We start from the raw sequence: 12,695 nt of genomic DNA on the forward strand, positions 1-12,695 counted from the left end.
TGCTCAGTAAAAGAAACTCTTAAAACGGTTTGCAATTCATTCAGATGATAGAAGCTAAGAGAGTGCCAATAATTTATCATCAATTCCCTGCAAACTCAGTCCTTCCCACCAAAATAGAATTGGAAAGCGTTCATAAGAATTTGTAAAATGTGCTTCCATATGAGTTGGGGTGGGAAGGGGATAGACAAACAGATAACAGCAAGCCTGAGGCAACGGTATGCTACTTCTCACTGCTGCCAATTAGGAACTCAGCACTTTGCTGATCAAATTTGATTTTTCATCTCTCATGTATACTCTGTTTTTCATCTTAAATTACCCCAAGGTGTTTTGTATAGGAAGAATCACTGCAATAATGTCTGGCATGTGTTTATCAGAATGCCGCACCAACAGAACCACGGCAGGCAGGAGCTAAGCGCGCCAGGAATAAGGAAGAACCCAAAATTAGGTCCCCCACTAGTCAGCTTTCCTCCCCAACGTCTTCTGGAGCTGCAAGAAGAATTTTGGTTCCCCTTGGGATTTTCAGGCAAGTTGTATGAACCAAGTTTTCAGATGCAAATGACAAGGTCAAAGAAGGAAGATTTACAGGTATGAGAAGCTGGAAGAAGAAATGGAAATGTGGGAAGAAGGTCAGAAATTTGAAGGGTAATGTCAGAAATCTGTGAAGGGAAGCTTAAAAGGTTACATAACACATCTGCTGCTAGCTAGGGAGACTTCATACTTCAAACTTGGAACCGTCATTATCCATTCTAGGAAAGGTGTCATTTCTCCAAGAAAGATCACCTTTATATGGGTAATATTATACTGTGAAGTTCCTTTAAAACTGATAAAGGAGTCCGTGTTTAATAGTGGGAGTTCAAAATGCAGATAGACACATTCAGGTTGAAAGTCCAACTCTGCCACTTACCAACCCTCTGACCTTGGGGGTACCACTTACAACCTCTGGTCCTCAGTCAATAAAACGAGAACAACCATATTATCTACCTGATAATGTGATTTATGGGGATTCAAATGAAAATTTACGTAAAGCCAATATCTAGCACCTAGAAAACACCAGTGGAGTGTAGTTGTTGCTCTTGTTATTTTAGCTTGATTTGTTAGATGAAAGCTTTCCAGTCTCTCTCTCTTTCATATGAGTGCATTTTGAGGGCCTCCGTTCACCGTTCTGGTAAGCGAGGCCTGTGCCGCTCCAGGCTGCAGGACAAGGGCATTCCTGCCTGTGCCCGGTGACCCTCTCCCTGAATCAAGAATTCCAGTATCAGTGTTACTGCAACTTGGGTGCGCTTCTCCCCTACAAGAGAGAAGACACGGCATTTTATTTCCAAAAACTTATCTCAGACTAAATCACCATTTATGTGTGTGTGTGTGGGTAGAAAGAGAGATACATATACGAGAGATGAAGACATATTTATGGATATGTGTATATACAGAGAGATGCATGTATATACATACATAAAGGGCACATATGGAGATTAATCCCCATTCAAGGTCTATGAAATACGTCATGTGAACTTGGCAGGATTAAATAAAAGTAAATTAGGCTCTAAATCAGAAAAAGTTCATTATTAATACTTATTAATATCTACATTCATCTTTTCCAGTAAGTCAGGAATTACTCTACCACAACTCCACCTTCCTCCCTTGCCCTTACTTTAGAGCATAATTCATGTAATAAAGGTTTCTTTTAGTTAGTGAATTCATTTACTTGTATATCTGTGTAAACAGTTTACATGTAGATGATCAGATTATCATATTAGTACTTAGTGGACACCTACAGAATATCGTCAATGACGTTTTTGCATTTCCAGCTCTAACTTCAACTGCTAGGTCCCTGAACCCAGAATTACTGGTCCTTTCCCAGAAAATTCTGTGCCTGCTTCTATCTAACCATCTTCCCATAGTGTACCTAGTCATACACCTTCCAGGTTGTAAACCCTGGACCGGATGTAGGGAGGCAGATGTAGGAATGGAGCTGTGCATCGGAAGCACCCACAGCCAAGAAAGACGCGCTTAGGACAGGAGCTGAGGGTAGAGAGGAGGTAAGAGAGGAATGTTCCTTCACTCAGTCATGAAACTTGGACTTCTAGAATGATAAAAGCTGAAGAGCTAAAAACTATATCTAATCTTTGTTAGATTTTTTTTCACTTTTAAAATTCTGTTTCTATAGCACTGATATAAAAAGACCCTTGATAGTTTAAAGCTTGACTATGTCCTCTAGGCCTTTGTAAATTCCTCGACACAGAAATGCCCCACTTCATCAGAGCTGCTGCTCATGTAAAGTCAACAGGACACACCGTGGTGGGCGGCTGGCCAACTAGGTGCCCTCCCCCTCCCCAACTGAGGCATCAAGCTCCCTCACAGCATGGGACTTGCAATTCCACCCAAGCACCAATACAGTCAATTACATGTGATGAATCTTTGGGACTGTTCCCAAATATTCAAAAACTACAAGAATATATGGGGTCTACTGAAACCCAACTGGCCCATAAAACAAGGTTCAGGGCTTGCAGCTCAGAGAACATACAGCATCGTACGGGGAGTTGTAGGCCATCTAATTTCTATTTTTACTTTTCACTTTTCTTGTTCATTTATGGAATGGCCTTGATAAGCTGAGTTATCTCTCTTTATATAAGTTAATAATACCCTTTTGATCACTTTTCTTAGGCTACTGGAGATAGTCAAATCTATCCCCAAAGCATGCATGTATTTGTGTGTGTGTGTATATAGGTATATATGTGTGTATGTACATATATACATAAATGTACATATACATATATACACACCGTGCATATAGATAGCAGGTACATATAATTTGTTTTCTATATAAATGTAATTATAAAGCTATGAGAATTATAATCGTTTAGGAAACATATGGATTAGAAGGGTACACTTGTATTTTTATCAAGGTAAGGCTGAACTGTTCAGACATAAATGCTTTCTGTGACTTCTGATGAAAAGAACAAAGTAATTCATTAACCAAAAATGCAATGAGAACAGTTTTAAGAGACAAAGATGATATATGAGAAAGGAGCACTTTTACAGAAAATCTGCAATAGTGAGGAATAATTAAAAAGAGTGACTAAACATATTTTGGTTCTGACTATATGAAGTCACAGCTTTGAAGGAGGAAATATACAGTATCACTTTACTCCTTTCACATTTTAATTTTTAGAAGACAAATTTAAAATTGCAAGTCTTCAATGTAGACAATTTCTTTCCTTCCAAGGATCTGCTGTTAGCTTTCGTTTAATAACAGTTTTCACATTCAACACCAACTGCATTGCTGTCTTGTACTTGGTACAGGGTTATGCTACCGCAGTGATACAAAAATAGCAAAGGCAAAAAAAAAAAAATACACAGCAGACTGGAATAGCTTAAAAATTGAAACTTTCGGATAAAGCTCTCTGAAATAATTATAATAGATAACAGCACTTGATTCTTTGCTATAAAATAGTTCTTCCTTCATTATATAATATTAAAATTACCTTAGGGATTCACATTTCTTTCTCTCTAGACCTATAAACTATTAAAGTTAGACTGGGTCTCAGAAGAGTTCAAAATGCAAGCTGCACTGGCCTGCTGCGTCTGTTTACTTCATCTATTTTTATAACACTGCGGTAGCCAAATCCAACTTACCCAATACCTGCTTCAAAATTCTGCACCACATTGATTCAAGAGATAAAATTTATGAGAAGCAAGCTGCAAATTTTGTCTGTGTCTAATAAATCAATCTACTCTATACTATGACAGTCAAGGCCATATAGAACCACAGATATACTGTTTTAAAAGTCTGAACCCTAGCCCCAAAGGATTTAAATTTTTTGCACTCTGTTCGGCCAGGTAAGACAGTCGCCACCTTCACCTTTGTGAAATAACAAACACACACGTTGCTATTCTTAGTTTACAAGCCTGAATGTCTGTACCAATCCTCCTCAGCTGGTTTTTCGACACTTAACAGGGTGTCAGGAAGGAGGTATCATCTCTACAGCAACCTACTACACAAGCATAATATAGTTAGATTATTTAATAAAATAAATCCTTGACCGTGAACATCGTTCATGCCAAAGAACAATGTCCAATCTAACTTTTAGTTTGTGAAGCATTTCTAACAATTTTCAGTGTACCCAAGAAAAATAAGCTTGAGAGTACTGACAGAATGGGATTTGCCAATTAAAAGTTGTTGCCATAGAAACAGGCTTTAATATGTTCTATGAAAAAAATTGAACACGTTATGCTTTCTCTTCAGTCATTTACATCTGAACATAAAATGTGAAAAACACAATTATAGAGAAGGGTGTAGCTCCCTAAGGGAGCATCAAATGCATTCTCTTGCTCATGAAAAAATAAAAGTTCCTTTTCTCAACCTAAAATGAACACGTACTCTGTTTTCTTGAATTTTTCATAGATTATTTGACTAATACATCACTTCAGTGTGTCGGGTGAAATTTTTTCTAGAACTGAGCTTTTTTTTTGTTTTTTTTCCAAAGTACTCTACTAGATTTATATTTTCTTAAAGTCTTCAAACACTGTGCTCTTTGAAAAATAACTTTAAAAATATCTTTTGAACTACTCAAGGGGAAGATCATTACAAAGGATCCTTTGACATTCCAAACACTCTAAATACCACATGTTAGAAAGTATTTTAAGTACATCATTGAATGTTCCTGACTGTTTACTCAAGGGATTAATATGGGTTAGACTCTAGCCAGATGACCATAACCAGCCACAGGATATAAAATAGTGAAATACTCTATCACTTTTATTACTGTTTTACTAACATAGTGCATGACAAGAATTCAGGACACAGTGCTATTAGTCTTCTGGTGGCGACCCACAAGATAAAAATTAATGTTTTGTTGAAATTCTATCATGTAGTTCCCAGTCTGTACTCATTTCAATATCAGCCTAAAAAACGAGTGACACATTTAAAATTTGTTTTTTTGAAAGGATCAGTCTATCATGATGTGACTTGATTCACTGTATAAGATGACCTCATCCTATGATGGATGAAAATTTAAAGTACATATTCCTTCATCAGTTGTGGGTAGAATTATCCAGTATATGAGAAGATGCTAAATAGAATATTTAATTAATACATTAATATCGTATACCATTGATTATCCAGAAATAGTATGATTTAATATCAACGAAATCTATGAAGATTTTGAGTATACTTAAGATGAAAGACAGTAGTTGCTAAGAAACAATAGGATATTTTAATCAGAGAAGATTATCTGAACTAAAAAGCACAGGAGAGTACCAGTCCTCTAAATTCCCCTCTTCCTCCCGTTGTACATTCTCTTCTGCCCTCAAAGAGAACTAGGGAGCACCGTATTTATTTAAGGCAACAATGGCTCTTAAAGGACTTAAACTAAAAAAGGTCTAAATACAAGAAGGAGCTATATTACTGGGGAAAAAAGCATATAATATATATATATATTACATATACATATACATACACACACACATATATAAATATCTTACGAATTCATTTTTTAAAAAAACCTGAAACTATTTGTCTTTCACATTGCAACAAAGATGCAAATCACATCTCAAACAGAACAAATAAGACTTCTCTTTCTGAGATTTCTACTAAAGATAGGCAACCTCTCTTGCATTACATAAAACGCATAAATAATTCTGAAAATTATGCCATCATTATTTGATCTTCCTTTCAGGCCTAAAGAGTAAACAGTAATTATCTAAGTAAGTTCTACGAGAACATGCCCACTAACGAATCAAATCTGCAAGCAATGCTCAGATCAATGACTGGCCAACTGAGGACAACAACCTACCTGATGGTACAAAGTTTGGAATTATAAACTCCTGGCAGCATAGGTTCATACAATTAGACATTTCCAAAGCAACACAAAAGAATGCCTGTTTTATTAAGCAAGAATGTCCTCTGCAGATTTAGATTTCACGTTTCAAAATCAAAAGTTGTAAAGCCATCATCACGAACTCCACACCTGCCAGCGAATGTTGTAAACAACCTGCTTCAGTGGCCATCTGAGTTGGTTCAACAACAGTACCGTATCAGGCTGTTTGAAAGAATGTTAAACACTGTGACTGTAATCTACTTGTTGTTTAGTTTCTTTTTCTAAAATATGTTGTTCAGAGGGTATTGTCACGATGTTCTGTCGTTAAATTGACAACAAAGTGTGATTTTTTTTCTTAAAATGTAACTTCTAAAACTCAACTTGAATTTTGTTGAGATTCTTTTCAAACTGTACATTTATATTTTCAATTATTTTTGTGTAATTCTCTAGCCAGGTAAAAACCCAGGAGCAATATTCTTTGGGGATTAAGGGTTTTTTATATATGAAAAAGACTTTTTAAAAGTTTTTGATATACCCTAATATATGCATAAAAAGAATAATGACTGGTAGCTTCTTCTCCGAGAAGTATTTCCTCCAGGCAGAGTTTGCTGTAGCCTATCTCCACCTACCTCCCTCTCCCAAATGTAATTTTTCTTAAAATAAAACATTTTAAACTTCTGTTGTACACTAAGCATATGGGGTCTGTAATCAGATACAAATTATTTAAATTTTATATTTTGAAAACTAACATGAAAATGTGAGTCACTTTGTTCCAAAATAACTAACACAGGTTACAAAGTCAAACCCTCATTTAATCTAAATCTGTAATAAATCTAATAAATAGTAAATCTCAAACTCCCTTCAACAGGATGGGTTTTACTTAGGGGCGAGGGAAGGTGAAATTGTTAATTCTCTTAGTCACAGATTAAAGGTACACTCTCCAAATTAATTTTTGTTAGGTGTTATTTTTCCAACACGACAGTAACATAGTTTTCAAGGCAAAAGGACCCTGAAATATATCACAACACATGTACGTTCTGAAAAGTGTTCTTCCCTCTCTCGGTTTCAGTATCAATACAATGCAGAAGCGCCCAGAGGGTTCCTCCAAAAACAGCCAGAGTGTGGCCACTTGGGAATTAGCTGCACGACAGCCATTCCACAGGGATAACAAATCTTTGTTGATCTTGTTACAATGGCTCCTTTACATCAGCTCATCTAATCTAATTTAATGTATTCTCTATTCATGAAACAGTATTTCTCTATAACCAAAGTTTTCAGATGTTTGCTATTTTCAGAGTACGTTCTGGCTCTGTACAGGGCGTATAAACAGCTCGTAAGCTGCGGAGGGTCACAGACACCCCTCTATGCTATGGACTAGCTCTCCAGAAACTGCACATGTAGAATTAACATAAAATATTAGGGCCCTTGAATACTGGCACTCAAACTGTGAACTCCTTCAGGAGTTCTGTGAACTCTGTGCAACTTCCCGGTTTAAGGTAGAATCCAAGCTCCACTGGTTGCAGAAAATAGCACTCGTCTTAAGAATCCAAAAAGCAAGTCCGTCTGCACAAAATCATTCTCTGCAAGCAGTCTGATGGAGAGGTTTTAGTGGGTTATAGAGAGATTTTAGAGAAATTTTGGTGGAAACATCTATCAAAACAAAACGCTAGTACTACCTTCCAAGAGAGCCCTTGTCTCATGCACCTCTTGAGTCCGGAGATGAGATCAAGCAGGTCTCCTCTTCTCCCAGTTGTGAGACTAGAAGGATGGCCCCACTCTCTCTCAGGTGAGACCCACTCCTCCAAAGAGATGTTATGGGGGACCAACAATACATGGAAAACCCTGACTAAGTATGGAATGATATACAACGTAAATTAGCATTATAGCACTAAGAATGCTATGACAAAAAAAACAAAGTTTCAAAAAGTGTCAGGGTAACAAAATCTGAATTTAAGAGGTAAGAAGGGGAGAAGGTATAGTTCAAGTGGCAGAGTGCATGCTTAGCACGCATGAGGTCCTGAGTTCAATCCCCAGCATCTCCTCCAAAAGTAAATAAACCTAATTAGCACCCCCCACCAAAATAAAATAAATAATACAATAATAAATAAATAAAATTAAAAAAATAAAATAAGAAAAATAAGAGCTCGCCCCTGCCTAACGTAATAAGAGGAGATAACAGAACACGAAGGGCACCTGTCCAACTCCCACTTATATTGTCATTAAGGACTAGTACCTTTAAACTAAAAAGCATGAACGTAGGAACGCTAAAATGCAGCCTGCCTACTTGCCTGAGATACACATCCAGTAACATCCATGGATAGGAGAAGTACTACAAAAATGAGAAAGAGCCTCTAAAAAAACACATTTTCCCACTTATTCTGGATTTTCAAAGTTTCATTTTCTTTTTCATACTTCAAATTACTTGAAGCTTTAGGAAAGGGGTAGGAAAGTCTCACTGCCATTATTTCTCTAGGTCTTCTTACTAACACAATGTATCATTTTCCCAGCTTTTGTTCCTTCTTAAAAATGTTACGTGGCCTAACACATCACAGCAAGGGACAAGGATTCTATCATAGATGCAAAACAGTCTTACAGTTGTGATTCCACAGTATGATTTTAGGAAAGAAAAATGTTTCCTTTCCCTTAATCAGTCACTGTCTGAGTGGCATTCAGCTTAACTTCTCTGTGAGACAAACAGGGTAAGAGCTGTCAGCTAGTTTTCCACTTGACTCTTTCTACTGCCCAGTGGGTTTAAAGGCAAACTATTTCATACTTGTATTTGCTTACTTGATTAAACATTACCACCTCTGCTTGCTAAACAAGTCTAAATATATCTTCCTTAGGTCACTAAGGAGCGTGTTATGACTGCTTAGTTACACGAAGGTTGTTTCTAAATCAATTGACAAATATACCAAATACCTAATATGTCCCTGGCCTCAAAAAATATGATCCCTGTACTGAAGCAGGAGAGGGTATCAAAAGAGCAGTTGAAAACAAAGTAATAAGTCAATCAAGTAACTGTTTGACATCAAATAACGAACCTCTTCAACCTCTTCGACTCTGCTATTTAGCTTGCAAAGTTAAGCGTTTTAGAGGAACACAAACTTTAGTCTTTTCTCACCCAACTTACAGTGCTAAACTAGATCACATTTTTTAATCAGAGAGACAACAACACACCTTTACATAGTAACACATGAGAAAATAAACATGTGAATGGAAAGAATAATTATTTGCATATTAAATTAAGACCAGTTTTCACAGAAATATGAATGTAGAAAAGTAAAATAAGATTAAATTTTGCTATTAAATACACTACATCATCTCCAAAGTGAATTTTCCGATAAATGATTTTCTAGTAAACAGCACAGGACATATTTCCTTATTCTACTCTGCTATAATACTTCAGTAAGTAGCCAATCAAAATGTCATCATCTTTTTACAGTGTATTAAAGTTTTAAATGTTCAAACTATAGACATGAATTTTTCTTAAGAAAATAGTATGCATTTATGGGTAGAATTTGCTTTTATTTTTATTTTCCAGCAAATAAAGATACTTACTAATTCAGTGTGCCCTGAGCTTTTCCTATGTCCAGCCTAAAGTATATGGTACATGTGAAGTACATAGCTCTAGTTAGGAAATTTACAAACTTCTGCTACCTTCACATATACCCATATTTGCACATATTTTCCCAAATCCAGCTGTGTTCAACTTTCAATCCATGCTTTCTTACTAATAATTTTTAATATTGGCAGAGTTTAGAGCTGCCTTTTATGTAAATGCAATGTAAATATAAAACTTATTATAGTAAAAATATCTGTTATAAAATCTTAGTTTGGGAAAAAAATGTATGATTTTTGCCATTTGGATTTGTCTAAAACCTAGGAAGTATTTTCTGACACAAAGCCAGTTTATTTTCTCTTACCCCCAACCCTTGTTTTATTTACTGAGTACTTCTCAAATGCTCTGGTATATATATATATTTAATATCTTAAAAAAATCTTAACTTGGAATTTGCTTATTAATATCTTGATTATTCAGAGTCTTCCTGGGTGATGCCAAACAAAAACACCAATATTCAGAAGGAAAAAATTGTACTCAATGCTTAGAGAAATATGCAATAGAATATATACACATTTAAAGTGCATAAACACTCATAAATTATTAAAAATAAACCCAATACAGGAAAACGTAAAAGCCATACTAAAATGCAGCATGTGAAAATGTAGCAACTTCTACATAAAGGGCTTAATATAATGTATTAACATATCAGAAATACTACTTATTCAAGCTCACAATACTCAGAGTATGTTTAGCCAAGCCTTTGGGGGCAAGGATGATAAGGCAAAAGCTATAAAACCTCTTTCAAAATCTCTTTCGAGGCTTATACCTAGTAATCAATTAACAATCTGAACTTTCTTCCATCCATGTTCGTGGTTTCCTGTCCCTTGTCTTCTCTCCTTTCTGTCTGGTTCAGTGCCAGTTAAACCTGAAGACCTACGGAGTTTAGACAAGAGAAGAGTCCAACTTGAGCAATTTGGAAGGTAAGGAGAGTGTCAGCTTCTTAAATTATCCCACTTTCTTTCTTCCGCTAATCATTTCAGGCACTGTATTTTAGGCATTCAAGGACCAATATGTTCTACAACTGTTAATGTTGGATTCTGTGGGCACTTCCTATTTTTATACTTTCTGACGCATCTTTTAAACTTCAAATCTCTAACAAAAGGAGACTTCTCAAACACAGAGAACATAGTAAGTGATGAATCGTATAGGAAAATTTCTTGATCTCAGGGTTATACAACCTAAAATGTACCACTGAACAACAGTATAAAAATCTTCACGCCTAGAAATCTTTAAGAAGAGAGCTTTGTGGTTTAGAAATATAAACTCATCCAGGTTGGGAATAGCTGTCTGTGGGTTTAAGCTATTTTATTTTTAGGAATTATACCTATTTAGAAGAATTTTAAATGGGTAAATAAAATTATACCTATTAACCTTTTAATTGCCTGATAGTCTAAGCATCCTTGTCATTGGACTCAGTCTGTGTCAAGGAAATTACAGTCCTTCACCAACTGAAAGGGAGCAGAGGAGGGTACTTCAACCCATCTTCATCGGACTCTTTGACAAAAACAAACAAAGCCAAAATAAAACAAATTTAAAAACCTCAAAACAATCAGAAAACAAAACAAACAAAGAAACAAACAAAAACCTCAACCATCCCATTACAACCTCCTGGTTCTTCTCTGCTTATTTGTAGCAATTATTAAAATGTCATTTAGAAAACCTGTGTTCCAGTCAATCTAATGAAGACAATTCTGAGCAATACGGAATGATCCCACAAGAGGAAACTACATCTTGCCAAAAATATACAGCACAATCAAAACAAAGTTTAAAAGAAAAGCTGAAATGATTTTAATATTTAAGCCTCTAAGAAGAGCCATTTTCTTATGCATCCACAGCTGGTTTCTACTGCCAAGGAAAATGCTGTAATTAGCCAATATTAATGATTACCAGTTAGTGAAAGATAATATATTTTGATAAAAAGTTTCAGAAATAGCCATATTCACAGTAAGGAGAGAGCTACATGATAGGAATTCCTGTTTCAGTGGACATTCTGTCAATTTGCTATGGTCTTCAACAGAAAAACTCGAGGTAAATTATCAGAAGTGTCAGTGGCAACCTCCTATACAAGTTTTTCTATTGAATTGCCATTGTTCGCAACCTAGTTTTAAGTTATTCAGTATATGTTAAACATGCAGGATGATCATATTATAAACCAAAATACAGTTGACATTTAGTCTACTACAAACACACATTTTTAAAACTACTCGAATGATGATGTAACACAGTACTTTGCGTATGATTTCTCAATACTACTGGAATTATGAGAAGCTTCCACATTTTTCAAAGAAGAAATTTTTCACAGGAAAAAGCAATGATACAGGTACATTTTAAAATAGTTTTGCAAAATGCTGTCTAGTTATTATATAAATATCAGGTAGGAATATACCGTTAAATGTTTAAGTAAATTTGGAGAGGTAACAGCATTAAAAACAAGCATTATGTTATAGCTATTTCCTAATGGTTTAGCTGTCATAAAACAGAACACTTAAAATGGACAAATATTATAGGAATGCGTAGACTTCTGCCTCTCATTTGGAGAGCAAAAGCAGATAAAATATTCTTAAAATACTCTGTCCTTGTTCCCAGAATTTGGCAGCTGCACATTTTATCAAACAATAAACTAACTGATAGTCCTGATTTTAAAGGAAATTTATGGCACTGTAGAAGATATTTAATTTATTCAATGTTAAATAATTCTAAACAAGTAACTGCCAAAGATTCTGAATCATGAATGTGACCTCCAAATACACGGAGGTGTATCATAGCTTAAGTTTTATTTCCATCAATAATTTCTCTTTGGACACATGCTGACAACCAACATTTATCTTCATGTAATGTGTGCTAAATACTGTTCTAAGTGCTTAGTATGTACTCGCTCATTTAAGCCCTTATAACCCCTGTTCGGTAGGTACTGTTAATGCCCCCAAATAAAAGACGATGAAACTGAAATATAAACAGGTTAAGTAATTAGCTAACAGTCATGTGGCTGATATGTGCAGGTGTCAGAGTTTGAACTTCTTCACTTGGGTTCTGTGACCACTCTGCTAGCCACGGTGCCTCACCAGCTACAAGTTCAAGTCTCTGCAGATGGTCTCTTGCCGGTGAGAGTAGCAGGTTCTTTCAAATCAATGCAGATTCAGAGGCTCTCATAAAAACAAAGACCTGGCCAATCTAATGTTTAAAAGCATCAAATCTGAACACAATTCTATTAAAACCAGTAGATGTCATCTTATCAAAAAGGAAGACGCCTTTGAGGA

General features: G+C 35.7%; 1 protein-coding gene across 24 annotated transcripts in view; it reads right to left on the reverse strand.

Annotated features, from left to right (window-relative positions):
- The window catches only part of MBNL1 (muscleblind like splicing regulator 1), a 190,384-nt gene that overhangs the window by 60,532 nt on the left and 117,157 nt on the right, over positions 1–12,695 (reverse strand). The gene's annotated exons all lie outside the window — the stretch shown is intronic.

The sequence above is a fragment of the Camelus bactrianus genome, chromosome 1 (genome assembly GCF_048773025.1).
Source record: "Camelus bactrianus isolate YW-2024 breed Bactrian camel chromosome 1, ASM4877302v1, whole genome shotgun sequence".
Taxonomy (NCBI): Eukaryota; Metazoa; Chordata; class Mammalia; order Artiodactyla; family Camelidae; genus Camelus; species Camelus bactrianus.